General features: G+C 41.0%; 2 long non-coding RNA genes across 2 annotated transcripts in view; both read left to right on the forward strand.

The window, feature by feature from the left end:
* The window catches only part of LOC148358872 (uncharacterized), a 288823-nt gene that overhangs the window by 65752 nt on the left and 205470 nt on the right, over positions 1-17601 (forward strand). The window lies entirely within an intron of this gene.
* Positions 7411-12428, forward strand: LOC148358875 (uncharacterized). Its single transcript, XR_015851494.1, has 4 exons — positions 7411-7445; positions 9527-9605; positions 12263-12306; positions 12379-12428. It is a non-coding gene; the product is annotated as an uncharacterized LOC148358875 (long non-coding RNA).

Consider the following 17601-nt stretch of genomic DNA (forward strand, 5'->3'; position numbering starts at 1 on the left):
TTACTTAAACTTGAATTCGGTCAATCTCAAGCCACTGTAGTAAATTTGATTACATTTGAAACAACATAATAATGTTTTTCGTTTGTTTCATATTCTTCTTTAGGTCCAGTCATGTTTATTTGTATAACTCTTAATCACAAAGAGTCTCAACGGGCTAAACAGACCACAGACTATTATGACACCATCCCCTGATCTAAAACCTACATGAGGGCAAGGGAAAACTCAAAACCCTCAGCATGAGGAAAATGAAAAAAACTTTAGAAGGGGCCACACATGAGGTAATCCCCCTTCTAGGATGACCAGGCCAAAATGGATGTTGCAATAATAAATAATAAATAATACATAGATATCGGCAACATAAAATATAGGTTATTCATAGTCAAGTCAAGTCATTTTTATTTGTATAGCCCTTAATCACAAAGAGTCTCAAAGGGCTGCACAGGTTATTGCACAGACTATTATTTCAGACTATTATTACACCATCCCCTGATCTGGAAACAACATGAGGGCAAGGAAAAACTCAAAAACCTCAACATGAGGAAAATGAAAAAACCTTGAGAAGGGACCGCACATGTGGTATCCCCCCTTCAGGATTACCAGGCAAATGATGTTGCAATTACAAATAATACAGATATATTGTCCGCAAAAAGTATTGGTTAATATATACAGGGCAATGTGATCAACCTTTTTTTAAAGGTACAGTGCGTAATATTTAGTGCCTCCTAGTGGTATAAACAAATTCGTTCAGTAAAGAGATTGATTTGAATATTAGGAAAAAATACATGAATTTTCATATCAATGTTATTTTCTAGAAAAAAAATCATAGGTCGAGAAATTAGTATTTATTTTACATAGTGGAATCCATACATAGTAGTCCACCATGTTTGCCTGGTGTCTCTTTGCTTGGCGTGGCACTGTTTTCTTTTTTTTTTTTTCGCTTTAGACAACAGTGCCATCTAGCGGTCAAATATTTTACACAAAGTGTCCTCGGGCAGGACACTGAATCCCTAATACCCCCAGTAAGCAGGTGGGCGCCTTGCATGGCTGACTCCCTATTGGTGTGTGAGTGTGTGTGAATGGGTAAGTGTGAAGCACATTGTAATGTGCTTTGGGAGGTCTTTGACTTGAAAAGCGCTGTATAAATGCAAACCATTTACCATTTACCATTTACCATTTACCATTTACTGTGACTTTAAGAAAAACACTAAATGGACAAAATACACGCATACACCATTTCTGGTGAACGTCATAGTCAATCTACACACCAAGTGCACTTCTGAAAAAGGAAAAGAAGAAGAATACATGATAAAATAGAAAAATGAACAAAATTAACGGAGGAAGAGTGTTACCACGGACACCAGTACCTATTTTTTAAAAACAAGGGGGCTTCCAAGGTGTGTCACTGTGGTCATACAGTACTGGTAGATTGCGGGAAGGTATTTGTTGGGTCATGCTGCGAACTAGCAGTCAAATGCAGCAGTTCAGAATCAACATCAATATTGTGAAGATTAGGCAAGCCTTTTTCGACCCTGACTCCCACCTGTCCCGTTTTTTGCCCCCGTCTGTCCTCGGCTTCGACCCGTTTTTTGTCCTGACCACGTCTGCTCTACCGTCCCGGCTTTCGACCTCTTTTTGTCCCCGACTACGTTTTCTTCCTGATTCTGGCTTACGACTCGCTTCCGACCCCGACCACGTTTTTGCTCTCCTGTCCCGGCTACCGACCCGCTTTTTTCGTCCCTGACACCGCCGTCGTTCGCCACGGAAGATCCACTTCCGCGTTCGAAGCACAAGTTTCAGAGCGACTTGCTTCCCGCGTCCGGTGAACCCCGGACCGTGGGCGCAGCCCTTTCTTTTTCTTCCAATAAAACTTGTGAAAAACGCAACGTAAGTGGGTCCTGTCTCCGTTCTGGTCTTGACAGTTCTGTTTATGCTTCTACAGAAATCATTTTGAAACAACAATATATTACCCTCCCTAAATATTTTTGGAAGCGCGTCAGGGAGCCACTAGGGAGCGCCAAAGAGCTGCATGAGGCTCCAGAGCCGCTTGTTGCTGACCCCCGACCTAGCTTATCTCACCCCATCAATCCCCCTCAAGTCAATATGTGTGTAATGCATTTAACCTAGGGGGCACACTTCCACCCCCTAAACGTTATGTGTAGTGCTCTATGTGAGACGATCAGGGTTGGGTAGGGTTACTTTAACTGGATTACTTTCAATCACTTTTGGATTACTCCAATACCAAATATGCTAAAAAAGACAAAATAAACTAAATATGAATACAACTATGACTCACAACACGTGGTAAGCTTTCTCTCCTGGCTTTGATCTCTTTGATCTCCGGCAAAACGAACATAAAATGCGACAGAAACCAAATGAAAACAAATCCAAACAGCTTGCCAACATCATTTTTGCCGTTCCATGTGTTCCGTTACTCCTGCACAAAATTGAGTCATTTTATTCATATTTGGTTTCTTTTGTCTTAGATAGATAGATAGATAGATAGAGAGAGAGAGAGAGAGAGAGAGAGAGAGAGAGAGAGAGAGAGAGACAGTTCTGAGGTCATGGGTTCAAAATCCAGCTACCAACTTTCCTGTGTGGAGTTTGCATGTTCTCCCCGTGCTTGCGTGGGTTTCCTCCGTGCACTCCGGTTTCCTCCCACATTCCAAAAACATGCATGTCAGGTTGATTGGCCGGTCAGAATTGTCCCTAGGTGTGAATGAGCGAGCGAATTGTCTGTCCCCGTGTGCCCTGCGACTGGCTGGCAACCAGTTCAGGGTGTCCCCTGCCCACTGCCTGGAGATGGCTGGGATGGGCTCCAGCACCCCTGCGACCCTACTGAGGATAAGCGGTGCAGATAATGAGATGAGATAAGATGAGCTTGCCAACATCATTTTGCCATTCCATGTATTCCGTTACTCCCCAAGCCTGCACAAAATTTAGTCATTTTATTCTTATTTAGTTTCTTTTTTCTTTTATTAGCATATTTGGTATTGGAGTAATCCAAAAGTAATTGAAAGTAACCCTACCCAACCCTGAATATGACTGCTCGCTTAATAAATGCAATTGAATTGTTTATGTCCCGTTTTTTCAGCCTGGTCCCCTTCAAACAGGAACAACTTGTTCCACTACTAGGGAGTGTTCGTTTTCCCCGTAAAAATTCTCGAGCCCCTTATGAAAAATGTTGACTTGAAGCCTATCAGCATATTCTGAAATAAATCAACCAACGCAAAACGGCCCATTCTATCATTACAAAAAAATGAAAGTGAGTTGTCTGTCCCTGTGTGCCCTGCGATTGGCTGGCAACCAGTTCAGGGTGTCCCCTGCCCACTGCCTGGAGATGGCTGGGATGGGCTCCAGCACCCCCGCGACCCTACTGAGGATAAGCGGTGCAGATAATGAGATGAGATGATGTGTTGGGATATATATATATATATATATATATATATATATATATATATATATATATATATATATATATATATATATATATATATATATATATATATATTATATTGCTGTGTGCTTGCGTGCCACTGGTTTACCCCTCGCGTGTCATAGGTTGCTGACCCCTGGTCTATATCATATGAATAAAGCTTTTTCTGTCTTCAAAGAAAACTAAACATAAGTGGGTATCAATCCCCCATCGTAGACCTTCAAATGGATTTCCCCCTATGTCAGGGGTGTCAAACGGGCGGCCCGCGGGCCGGATCAGGCCCGCTAAGGGACTAAATCCGGCCCGCGAGTCAACGCTCGGAGAAGTGCAAGAGAAAAATGAGCTGCAGGTTGAAATATATCCACTTAATGTTGCCAAAGCCAGGTGCCTCTCACAAACGCTGTACTTGTATCTCTCTTTCTCTCTCTCTCTCAATCTTCCTTCCACTCTTTATCTCTCTCTCTTTCACTAGCCCCGTCTCTCTTTTTCTCTTTCTTTGTTCCTCTTTGTCTCTGTATTTTTACCTTATTTCACTCTAACTTCCTTTTCTCTCTATCTATCTCTCTCTTGCTTTCCCCTTCTCTCTTTCTCTCCTTCTCTTTTCTCTCCTTGTCTCTTTCTATTTCTCTTTAGATTTTGTTCTCTCTCTCTCTTTCTTACCCCTCTCTCACTATTTCTCTTTTTATCTATTTTGTTTCTCACGCTCGCTCTCTCTTTTCTCTCTCTTTCTCCCTTTCTCTCCTTCTTTGTCCCACCCTTTCTACTATTCTCTCCCTCTCTTTCTCTTATTTCTTTTTCTCCTTTTTCGTTCTCTCTAATCTACTATTCCGGCCCCCGAGAGAATGTTTGTTCTCTCGTGTAGCCCCCGGGTTAAATTGAGTTTGACACCCCTGCCCTATGTCTATCAAATCCAGACATGACACGAATAACACTCTGTAGTATAATTTAAAGCCTGGTTAAGCTCTTGAGCAATTTGGAGTTTTCGAACCTCCCCCGCAGGGTGCATTGTCATTAAGTCAGACAATAAAAAGAGACTTGAGAAAGGCAATTATGGACAATATGCACTAAAAGTATATAGGTGACAATTATATAGAACAGGTTCTTACCTTGCACATCAGTTCCCATAGTGACATTTTCCAGAGCACTGCGTCCTTTACAGGTAAGCACATTTTTGGATTGAAAATGTCAATATTATTAATAATATTTTTCCATTATCAACATTTATTCGGGATTATTTAAAAAACGCATTATATGATCGGTGTCAAAGTGGACATTACATATGAAATGTTTTCTAAAATCCAGAAAGAAATATTGAAGTGTTTTTACTGCAAAATTCTTTGTTGAATTCCATGAGACTTTTTGTACTATATCTGTTGTATTTTGCAGTATTTCCATATAATAATGTCTGTTGTATACCTTTAGTATTTCTGTAGTATTTTTGTAGTACAATGTTTTATTTTTGTAATAATATTGTAATATTTCCACAGAATATTTTTTGTAGTATCGCTATAAGTGTAATTTGCAGTATTTCTGTTGTAAACCTCTTGTAGTAGTACTTTTGTTGCAATATTTCTCGAGTAGGTTTGAATATTATAGTACCATGAATTGGTATTTTTTTTAGCGTTTCAGTAGAAGTATAATGGATGTATTTCTAAAGCAGTATTTTTGTAGTATTTTTGTCATAACGTATTTCTTTAGTATTTTTGTAATTTTCTTTTTGTAGTATTTTTGTAACAGTAGTAGTATTTTGTAATATAGCATTACTCTAGTAGTATTTGTGTAGTAATTATATCCTATTTTTTATTTTCAGAATGAAAGCAAAATAATATATGAGGTCCCTGTTTTTAAGCACTAATTGATATTTAGTTTTGTAGCTATTGAGTAGTATTTTTGTTGTTTTTCTGAAGTATTTTTGAGTAGACAATGGGGACCCTTCTCAAGATTTCTTCATTTTCCTCATGTTGAGGTCTTTGAGTTTTTCCTTGCCTTCATGTAGGTTTTAGATCAGGGGATTGTGTAATATTAGTCTGTAATCTGTGCATCCCTTTGAGACTAAGGGCTTCACAAATAAACATGACTAGGACATAAATATTAACAGGGTTGGGTAGGTTTACTTTAACTGGATTACTTTCAATTACTTTTGGATTACTCCGATACCAAATATGCTAATAAAAGACAAAAGAAACTAAATATGAATAAAATGATGACTCACACCATGTGATAAGCTTTCTCTCCTGGCTTTGATCTCTTTTGGCAAAACGAACCTAAAATGCGACAGAAACAAAATGAAAATAAATACAAACAGCTTGCCAACATCATTTTTTCCGTTCCATGTATTACGAGCCTGCACAGAATTTAGTAATTTTATTCATATTTAGTTTATTTTGTCTTTTATTAGCATATTTGGTATTGGAGTAATCCAAAGGTCATTGAAAGTAATCCAGTTAAAGTAACCCTACCCAACCCTGGATATTAACCTAATTCGGACAGTAGACACGCTTTTAAATGAATTCTGAAAATGATGCATCATCATTTTTGGAATTTATGTTTTAGTGCGTCTCGTTAAGAAAAAATTGTTTTTCTAAATATTTGAGATGTTTGACTTAAAACCATGGGCTGGGCTCAGTTTAACCTGATATATGCAAAATGTCTTTTTAGTGAGCCTCCACAGCCCATCCTCAAATACTTTCGACCAAGGGCGTAGTTTTAACATTATACGGGGGGAGGGGTCCCCACCAATATCGAGCAATCGTTGTTTTGTTCCTACCAATATTATATGATCACTTGAGAAAATGTGCTCAGTCCCCAACAATGCCGACACATAACCTGCACCCTTGCTTTAACGAAAACACTTTCCATTTTTCTTTTGTATTTTTGATTTATTTTAGAAGAATGCCAAGCATGTGCGTAACAAGACAGTTTTTGGTTGCTTAAGCACGACAAAATTTAACACAAGCACCCCCACGAAACAATAAAGGACAGAATAGACTTAAATATGATGAAAATCGCAAGATAAACTAAAATTAAAAGCAAAAAACAAAACAAAAATGTCAACAATGTAGCGTCAGAAATACTAATACTCCTTAACACTTGACCGCATGGTCGTCATATTTTAATGGATTATCGATGGACCATTTATTATTTTAAAAATGTATGAATTGGTACTGATTTGTATGATGTCCCGACCAGAACGGAGACAGGACCCACTCGCGTAACGTTTCTTAGTTTTATTGGGAAGAAGGGAAAGAAGTGCAAACACGATCCAGAGATTGCTGGTTGCTCAGACGCGGAAGTGGTCGAGAACAAAAACGAATCTTTCCAGGACGGGAGAACCGACGTGGTTGAGACAGCCGTAACAGGAGACAAAATAGGAGCAAAAAACGGGCGAAAAAGGACTTGCCGTGTAAAAACAGAGATTTGCAGACAGACCGACCAAAGGGAACTGACGTGACAGAGTTTAAATACTGACAGGGAGCCAATCCGTCAAGAAGCTTCAGCTGGCGCCCACGGGCGGGGCCAATTGGGCGCCATGGCAACCGTGACATCTGATACTGAGTTCTTGGTTATAACACAGCGGTAGATTATTTATTCATTATTTCTTTATTTATTTCATAAATGTAATTAAAATTCTTAAAAACAGGAAAATCATGTTTGTATGTTCTTGTTGGTGGAAAAGAGAGAGAAAAAAAACACGAATAACCTTTAAAAGATGTACTTAGGGCGGGGCTCAAAAATCAACATTTTTCTTTAAGGGGGCTCAAGAATTTTTTCATTATGGGAAAAAGTTAACACACCCTAGTGATAAACAAGTTTTTCCTGCTGGAAGGGGACTGCAATGAAACGAAAAATTATTCTTTTTTTTTTTTTTTTTTTGTAAGAAATAAAATAAATTGTACTTATTGAGAAAGTAAGCATGTGTTGAAAATGAGACCAGCATGTATATTATTAATTTCTGTCCTTCTTTTCCTTTGTCGCAGTTGGGAATCTTCAGAAAAAGACCGGCGGGAAAATGGTCGGTAAAACTGATGTATTTTGATTGTGAAACGTTGGAAAAATTTTATTTGTATTTATTCAGAGAACAATTAAATATTTGCCACGGTGCTAATAATATCTGCAAAAAAAATCCTGGAGCATCTATTTGAAGATGAGGGCTGAATTGGGTTAAAGAGGGCTGAAGAATTAAAGAATAAACATACAGTATTTATTTATATATCTCATCTCATTAGCTACACCGCTTATCCTCAGTAGGGTCGCGGGGGTGCTGGAGCCCATCCCAGCAATCATCGGGCAGTGGGCAGGGGACACCCTGAACTGGTTGCCAGCCAATTGCAGGGCACACGGGGACAGACAACTCACTCGCTCATTCACACCAACTTGGACCGGCCAATTCACCTGAAATGCATGTTTTTGGAATGTGGGAGGAAACCCAAGTGCCCGGAGGAAACCCACGCAAGCACGGGGAGAACATACAAACTCCGCACAGGAAGTCCGGAGCTGGATTTGAACCCACGCAGGAGGTTCCCAAGACATGAACTGTAGAGCGAGTTGTCTGTCCCTGTGTGCCCTGCGATTGGCTGGCAACCAGTTGAGGGTGTCCCCTGCCCACTGCCCGATGATTGCTGGGATGGGCTCCAGCACCCCCGCGACCCTACTGAGGATAAGCGGTGCAGCTAATGAGATGAGATGAGATATATATTTGTTTTGAAATAGAATGGTGTCATCAATTTCGTTTTTAAACACTCAAAATTAGTTAGTACACGAGTTCCCTGTTTAAAGCACTAAATTTGATATTTAGGTTAAAAGTATTCTAGTATTATTTTGGTAGTATTTCTACAGCCAGATTTTTGTAATACTATTTTTATTTTTGTAGTATTTTTGTAAAATCTTTTGTAGTATTTCCATAGCAGAGTATTCGTTGTCGTTATCTGTATAATTTCTGTAGTATATCAGTAGTACTATTGTAATATTACTCTTGTTGGATTTTTGTAGTATTTCTGTCATAAAATGTCTGCAGTAGTATTTTTCTAATATTTCTGTCATAAGATTTCTGCAGTAGTATTTTTGTATTATTGTGATACTGTAGTGGTATTTCTGTAGTATTTCTGTAGGAGTATGAATAGTAGTATTTATGTTGTTTGCCATTACTATTTCAGAAGTATTTTAGTAATATTTATTTTGTATATTTGTATTATAACTCTAGTTGTATTTTTGTAGTATTTCTGTTTTAGTATTTCTTTAGCAGTATTTTTGTATTATAGTATTACTGTATTAGTATGTTGATAATCTTACTAAAGTATTTGTTTTCTTTTTAGGATGAAATCAAATTAATACATTAGGTCCCTTGTCCTTAAGATATTTAGTTTTCCAGTAATTTTGTAGCATTTTCTAGTATTTCTGTTTTAGTATTGTTTTTATTCGTAGTACTTTATTTACTATTGTATATATTTGTCACGAGGCGGAGTGGAGTGGAAGGAGTGATCGGACCAGAACGGAGGCAGGAGGCAGGAAGGGAGAACTCAATTGCGTGACGATCCATAAGTTTTATTTAACAAAATAAAACTTGTCCAAAAGTCAGGGACAAGACAAACAAAAACATTCTTACAATCAGAACAGAACGGTACAGAGTTCCTCCGGCACGAACTCAACAGGACAGGGCATAACAGACGGAAAACGTTTTAAAAACTAAAACAGGACAAGGCATAGCAGACCGGGGAATGTGTATATAATGAGCCAGCGCCCGCCAAACCCGCAACCCAGCCTTAAGTAGCAGACCAGCAATCAGCTGATCTGCTTCAGCTTGAGTTCGGGGGCGCGGCAGACTGGTCGCCATGGCGACCGTGACAATATTATCGTTTGGCGGCTCAGATGAAAAATCTTGCCGGGCCGCATGTGGCCCGTGGGTCGTAATTTGCCCACCCCATTTTTCGGACATCTTCTGCTTTTATTACGTTCGCTGCTATTTACGTATTTTGGACTTGGCACTGTTATAGATAAAGATTTTTTTTAAATTTTGTATTTATTAAAAAGTGAGCATTGCACACAACCTTGATGGAAGTCAATGTTATCTGTTATTGATTGTGTATATCTCTCCAGGCCCTTTTTGGAGTACGCATGGATGGGGCCCTCAAGGATAAACTGAACATACTTCATATTCCAAAACACGCACTCATAAGTCAGCTCATCTTCATAAAAATACTGCAGTTCCAAATAATAGCAGTGCAATGTGACCAGGGTTGAATAGGGTTACTTTAACTTGATTACTTTTGGATTACTCCAATACCCAATATGCTAACAGAAGACAAAAGAAACTAAATATGAATAAAATGATGACTCACAACACGTGGTAAGCTTTCTCTCCTGGCTTTGATCTCTTTGATCTCTGGCAAAACTAACACAAAATGAAAATTAATCCAAACAGCTTGCCAACATCATTTTTGCCGTTCCATGTATTCCTGCACAAAATTCAGTCATTTTATTCATATTTAGTTTTTTTGGTCTTTTATTAGCATATTTGGTGTCACAATCACCTGTGCTCAGGATTTGGCGCCAACAGCCAGGACAGCTGATTAGCACACCATGTCCATTTAACTTCTCAGCTTCCGGAAACAAGCTGTCTGATTGTACTACGCTACCTGTTGCCTTCAGCTCAGAAAGCCCGTACCTCCGACTCTTTGCCTGCCTCCTGTTTTCTTCTGATTGATCTCCGTTGCCGACCCGTTTCCGAATTTGCCTACGACCTGCCCTGCCCGTCGGACTCCTGAACTCTTTTCCGAAAACGACGACGCCCTTCTTCTCCAGCCCCGACCAACAACTCTACGAGTCCGCCTGTTCACGACCATTCCCGCCAAGCCTTCACCCGCCTGTCAAGCCCCGTCAATCCGTCAAACAACGGATCGAAGAATTACTCCTTGTCATTTCCTTCCTTCCAATAAAAACCAAGAAACAAGCGCAAGTGATCTCAGTTTTCCTTCCGTCCTGTCTGACAATTTGGTATTGGAGTAATCCAAAAGTAATTGAAAGTAATCCAGTTAAAGTAACCCTACTCAACCCGGAATGTGACTAACCAGAATATTCCTTGTTCTTAGTATATTTGTTATTGTTTCATGCCAGCTGATCTTCCCTCTCGTCTCATTGTTACATAGTTGAACCCCTAGTTGAAACTTATGATTCATTTTACACATTTTTACAGAGTTGGAAAAGGTTAAAAGGGTTTGTATTCTTGTCATGATTACTGATGTGACTCACCTGTGCCCGCTCATTTGGCGCCACCTTCCGCAGGTTCTGATTGGCTCCCTGTCACTATTTGAACCCTGTCCTGTCAATTCCCTGTTGTCAGTCCGTCTGCGAACGTCAACATGATGAGAATGAAGAAACCTCGAGAAGGGACAGTCTCAAAGGGCTGCATAGACCACAGATTATTGCAAACCAGACTATTATGACACCATCCCCTGATCTAAAACCTACATGAGGGCAAGGAAAAACTCAAAAACCTCAACATGAAGAAAATGAAGAAACCTTGAGAAGGGACAGAGAATAGTGTGTTTTACGCCTAGATTTCCACTGAGGTTGCAGATTGAATCTCAGGGGGCAGAGCATTCCACAGCAGCAATGAGTGGGAATGAAAGCAGTTATAAAATAAAAACTGTGTTCATGCAACGTGCAGGCAGGCGGACGGCGGAGTCAGGCAGGCGGACGGACGAGTCAGGCAGGCAGACAGGCAGGCAAACAGACGAGTCAGGCAGGTAGACGGGAGATTCAGGCAGGCGGACGGACGAGTCGGGCAGAAGGACGGACGAGCCAGCCAGACGGACGGATGAGTCAGGCAGACGGACGGATGAGTCAGGCAGACGGACGGACGAGTCAGGCAGGCGGACGGACAAGTCAGGCAGACGGACGGACGAGTCAGGCAGGAGGACGGACAAGTCAGGCAGGCGGACAGGCAGACGGAAGACTCAGGCAGATTGACGGACGACTCAGGCAGACCGACGGACGACTAAGGCAGACCGTTCATTTGACGGGCTGACAAAAAAGCAAGAGAGTGCTGAGCTTAATATAGAAAGCAAGCCAATCCATCAACGGGCGGGGCCATTTGGGCACCATGACAAACTTAATATTACGATTGCTAAATCCTATCTTTTTATCTCATCTCATCTCATCAGCTGCACCGCTTATCCTCAGTAGGGTCGCGGGGGTGCTGGAGCCCATCCCAGCAATCATCGGGCAGTGGGCAGGGGACACCCTGAACTGGTTGCCAGCCAATCGCAGGGCACACGGAGACAGACATCTCACTCGCATACACCACACAATTTGGACTGGCCAATTCACCTGAAATGTTTTTGGAATGTGGGAGGAAACCGGAGTGCCCGGAGGAAACCCACGCAAGCACGGGGAGAACATACAAACTCCGCACAGGAAGTCCGGTAGCTGGATTTGAACCCACACAGGAAGTTCCCGAGACCTTAGAACTGTGCCGCACACGCGCTAACCACTGCGCCACCGTGCTGCCCCCTATCTTTTTATGGAAATACAAAATAGTTTTGAGTTTGTACAGTCAACAGCAAACACTGCTATTTTTTTTAACACACCCCATTGAACGATTTGCCAGCCTTCGGAGGGTGCCTTATTATGAATGCTGGGTCTTGTTTGTTTTCTGAGAATCTACTCCCCCTACTGGTCACTTGTTTGGCATGTAACAATAACAAATATACTAAAAAGGAGGAATATTCTGGTCAGTCACATTGCACCGGTATCATTTTGAACCGCATGGTACATGTGTATTATGTTCAATGTTATAGCCGGTAATACGGTTGTGTGCCTCATTTCTTGTAGTAAAAATTGAAATGGGAGCATTGATGTTGGATGAAGAACATGAGGTGAGTGATTTTTTTGTCGATTTTGCTCTTTAAAATGTTTCTTCTGTTTTTAATATTCAGATTTTCTTTCAGAACATCTCAATGGAAGATTTAAGAAACAAGCTCCAGGCAGACCAGCCCAGATATCCTGCCTCATAAGCAATAATTACTAGGCAGTGTTTTTTTTGAGTGATGAATCATCAAATCTATATAATAAATGAAAATAATTAAAAGAAATCAAATTACGAAACAAAAAAACGCAAAAACAAAGCAGTAACGCAAGGGTGTCAAACTTACACGATAGAACAAACATTCTGTCGGGGGCCGGACTAGTCGATTAAAGAGAAAGAAAAAGAGAGATAAAGAAATAATAGAAAGAGGGAGGGAAAAGGAGAGAGGGCGGGACAAAGAAAGAAAAAGAGAGAGAGGAGAGAGTGTGAGAAACAAAAGATAAAAATTTGTGAGAGAGGGGGAAAAGAAAGGGAGTGGAAGAAAAAAATCCAAAGAGAAATAGAAAGACAGAAGGAGAAAAAATGAGAAAAGAAAGTGCGAAGGGTAGGGAGAGAGAAAGAGAAAAGGAAAAAAGGAAGTTAGAGCAAAAGAAGTTAAAAAGACACAGAGAGAGAAAGAAACAAAGAGCAACAAAGGAAGAGAAAAAGAGAGACAGAGTGGGAGAAAAGGGGTGGAAGAGAGAGAGAGAGAGAGAGAGAGAGAGAGAGAGAGAGAGAGAGAGAGAGAGAGAGAGAATACAATTACAGTGTCTTTGTGAGAGGCACCTGGCTTTGGCAACATCAAGTTGACATATTTCAACCTGCAGCTTGTTTTTCTCTTGCGCTTCTCTGAGTGTTGTCTCACGGGCCGAATTCAATCCCTTAGCGGGCCTGATCTGGCCCGCGGGCCGCCTGTTTGACGCCTGCGACTTAAACATATGGTAGAGGATTTTTTTAATCTTATATGTATAACCCTTTTGCTTGCCTCAGTTTTTCCAGATTTCTTGGGTAATAATACTATTCTTAGAATAGGTTTAGGGTTAGGGTTAGGGGAAACAGAAACGTAGGGTGGAACAGAAACGCAATCGAGTTCAGAAAAGGGGTCGGAACCTGGAATCAAACAGGAATCAGGACAGGAGAAAGGTCAGGGTCGAAGAGGCTTGCCTAGCTTGAGGCTGAGGTTCGCAGACGGGCTGTCAATGGGTGACAGGAAGATGGGGGTTAAAAAGAGATGAGCAGCCAATCAATCATGACAGTCAGCTCTCAAGCATTTTCAGATTACCACATCTGACTTTGTCTTCTCCATTCTCCAATATTTGTCTCTGGTACTGTGAGTAAAAAAATTGTGTGATAATGAGATAAAATCAATGCCTCTCCGTTTTTCATCCCATAGGTCCACTTAAGTGTATACTTTACATCATCTGTATCTAGTAGTTAGGTCTTTCAGTAACTAAGAAGCTAAAGCGGTTGTCATGGGATCGTGAGGTCACAGGTTCGATTCCTCGGCTCCTCAATGTTATATGTTGAAGTGTCCCTAATGCCCCCGATAAGCGGGTAGTTGCTATCGGTGTATGAGCGTGTGTGTGAATGGGTAAGTGTGAAGCACATTGTAAAGCGCTATTGAAAAGCAGATCATTTACATTTACATTCCTTTGACTGCCCCGCAAGATCATTGCCTATTCCCATGAATTACAAATTCAAGGGTTTCCCACCAACATCAGAATGGTGATATTCTTAGCCCCGCCAGGTAAGTAAACGTACCTTTTCGTTACATGACTGTGAAACAAGAAAACAGCTACAGTGCCTTGCAAAAGTATCGTCCTTGTTTTTCCTGCCTACCCCATATGGGTTTAACATCACTACCATCAAATCATAACAGAAAACATCATCCCGTTGTCAAACATGGTGGTGGCAGCATCATGCTTTGGGCTTGTTTTTCTTCAGCAGGGACTGGGAATATTGCTAGAGCTGATGGGGTGATGGATGGAGCCAAATAGAGGGTGATTCTGGTAGAAAATCTGTTGGAGTCTCCGAGAGACAAAAACAATTTCTGACCCGAAATATAAAGCGAATTCTACAATGGAACAGTTTAAAACCAACTAAATACAGGTGTTATAATGACCGAGCCAAAGTCCAAACTGTCAGGACCAGAACGGTCACAGGACCCACTCGTGTAACACTTCTCATTTTTTTATTGGGAATAAGGGAAAGAGTGCCCGGGGAGTAGGTTGCTCAGATGCGGAAGTGGGACTTCCGTGGCAAGCGATGCCGGTGTCGGGAACGGAAAATAGTCGAAAGCCAGGAGAGGACAGTAGACGTGGTCGAGAACAAAAACGGATTGTTATCCGGGACGGGAGAACAGACGTGGTGGAGATCAAAAGAGGTCGTAATTCGGAATGGGAGAACAGACGTGGTCGAGATCAAAACGGATCGTAACGAGAGACAAACAGGAGCAAAAGACAGGCGAAAAAGGACTTGCCAAGTAAAAAGATTCACAGACAGACCGACCAAAAGGGACTGACAGGACAGAGTTTAAATACTGACAGGGAGCCAATCTGCAGCTGGCGCCACACAAGCAGGGCCAATTGGGCGCCATGGCAACCGTGACACACGGGCGGGGCCAATGGGGCGCCATGGCAACCGTGACATAAACAGCAGGGGTATCCAACATTTTTCAAGCGTCAAGCCACTTTTTATTACAGATTAGCGCAAAGGGCACCCAGTTTGTAAAATAACCACTTCTCATGTTATTACTATGTTATCAACAGGTTTATGGGCAGTAATTTTGCAAGGGGCTGTATTTGATCCCTAGGGAGATAATCAAATATTGTGTTGAATCCAAAGGGGCTGATAAAAGGGAGCTGATGCGCTACGCGACCAAAGTAGAAGCAGTGGAAAACGAGTTCCTTCCTAGCCAGGTAAGAACGTCTTCTCATTTTTTACAATGGCTTTCGAAAAAAATCCTTTAATTGCATTTTTCCTCTCAGAAAATGTTTTTGGAGGACAAGGACGAGTTGACCTTGGAGTGGGTGCAAAAGCAGCTGTTCCAGTGATAATTGTTAACAATATCTATTCTTTTAAAGTATGTGATGTACTAATAAAGGGATAGACCTACTGGATGGAAGGTTTCCAATTCATATATCCGACAGCGCTTGTTTTCAGCCAATCAGATCGCGCGGCAGGGGACAGCCTGTGGATTTAGGTCGGCCATCTTTGTATCACAAACAATGTTAATGTGATCAGTGTTGCCTCTAAGCTGCCCGCGTGCTTTTTTTCAGCGCACAAGAAAATCTAGCCAGCGCACAAAAATCAGGGCTCAAAATGACTCATTAAGAAGCGACTTAAGTCAAAGTTACAGTGCCTGAAGGTAAAAATTCACGGGTTCCCCTGACGTTGTGTCCTAAATGCGGTATTTCGAAGTCGAGTCGAAGTAGAACGAAGTTGAGTAAAGTTAGTAGAGTTTGTCGAGAACCGGCTTCTTCGGCTCGGCTCACTAAAAGGAACCGGCTCTTTCGGGTCCTAAACGGCTCTTCGGGTTGTTTTTGCTTCTTTCATCCCAACATGACCAAATATTATCTAAAATTATGCACAAAATGACTTAAAGGAAGGGGGGAATAGAACAAAAAAGAAAAAAATACCAAAATAAAAAAGTCGTGAAAAGCTGAGAAAAAAACAAAAGGAAGGTAAAAAAAGAAGGAAAAAATTTAGAAAAAAGCCAGAAAAAAAATGAAAAGAAAGAAATGTAGTAAAAAAAAGTAAATAGAGAACAAAAAGAAAAAAGTAACAGCTCGGAAAAAATAGACACAATGAGATTTTTTTTAAAGGAATTTAAAAAAAGTAGAAAAAAACATGGAAAAAAGAAGAAAAAGTTTGTGTTGCATTCAAATAATTTCTAATTATATCAAGTGAATCTTGTCGCCAACATTGTACGTCCACTAAAAAATGTGATTAAATACAGTTCTGTATCTTACAACCGACTAAATAAGCCCCCAAAAATGTTACTATTATGCGACAAAATATATCAGGATATAAAAAGAAATGGATATTTTGTGAAAGAATTGTAAGAACAAACAAGGTTTGTAGGCCGTACAACTTTTGCAATCGTACATGAGTCAATTCATTCAAAAGAGAAAAATAATTTTGCATTGCCGGAAACTCAGCAAAATGTAACTTGATGTCAAGTTTTGGACATGTTTGATAATGAATTATCTTCCACACTTGGGATTGCCGTTGCTCACTGTTGTTTCAAGCGTCGCTCACCGACTTTGTGTGAGCGCTCAGACCCGTAAAGAAAATTACAGGGAAAATTGCATGTGATCCACGCGCTTGCACAGTGTTTTGTATCAGAATGGTTCAACGATGTGTCTGGGGAAAATCAGATCAGAGCTTAGGTTCGTCCCTTTTCCTTAAACATAAACAACAAAAGATGAACAGGAAGCTGACATTTCCACACGGGGACAGATTTATTTTCCCTAAAAATATAACTAAGTGTACTCCATCGAAAACAGCCTAATTAGTGTCGTTGGAGTCTCTGGGAAGACGTCTTCTGAAGTCCTTTAGCCCCCTCCTATTGGCCATCTTCTCCCCGCACAATGGTGTGCCGACTCCTCCCATGGGCGTGCCAAGGAAGCCCCCCCCTGGGCTTCACCATCTTGTCGAAGAGCGTCGTGATGTCTGGAGTACTCAAAACAACACCGAGCGTTTCTACGTCATCAGGGCCTTTCTGCGTCCGGATGTGCTGATTATCTTATCAGCCTTACGTCCCGTTCCCGCCGTTACTGTAAACAACATTTTCCACCAGGGTGCCCTGACATCGCACCACAGCCCAGCCAGTGAATATCTTTTGCATTAAATGTAGTTTGTATTCGATCGTATAAAATCCTTTATGGTCAAATGTATAAAATCCTTCATTACGAACAACATTATTTTCGGGATGTCGAAAAATATCCGAAAAATATTGCTGTAAGTTAGATTTTGTATTGTGAGCACGTTTTTTCGACGAGAGGACATTACTGTAGTGCTTCTTTCCGCCGCTACTGGCGTGTGGTGGCGCTGTGAAAGCCAGCATCCATCCCGAAGAAGAAATCCGCTTCTTCTTCCTAATTTGTGTGTAAACATTCTATACTGTATCTCCAGCGCGCTAAGAACTTTGACTTTTTTATTGTTTAACATCTCGTGCATCCATTCAATATGGTTGGTGTGAAGTGTAAATAAGAGGCGAGACGTTTCTTTGTAAATGAAAGTGGAATAAGAAAGCTCAATGCGGTTGAGAAAACGGTTGGACGCTTTTTTTCGGCCACTTTTTAGCACGGAGGACGACCTCTTG

Source organism: Urocampus carinirostris, chromosome 10 (genome assembly GCF_059441175.1).
Source record: "Urocampus carinirostris isolate Australia breed hairy pipefish chromosome 10, RoL_Ucar_1.0, whole genome shotgun sequence".
NCBI classification, from domain to species: domain Eukaryota; kingdom Metazoa; phylum Chordata; class Actinopteri; order Syngnathiformes; family Syngnathidae; genus Urocampus; species Urocampus carinirostris.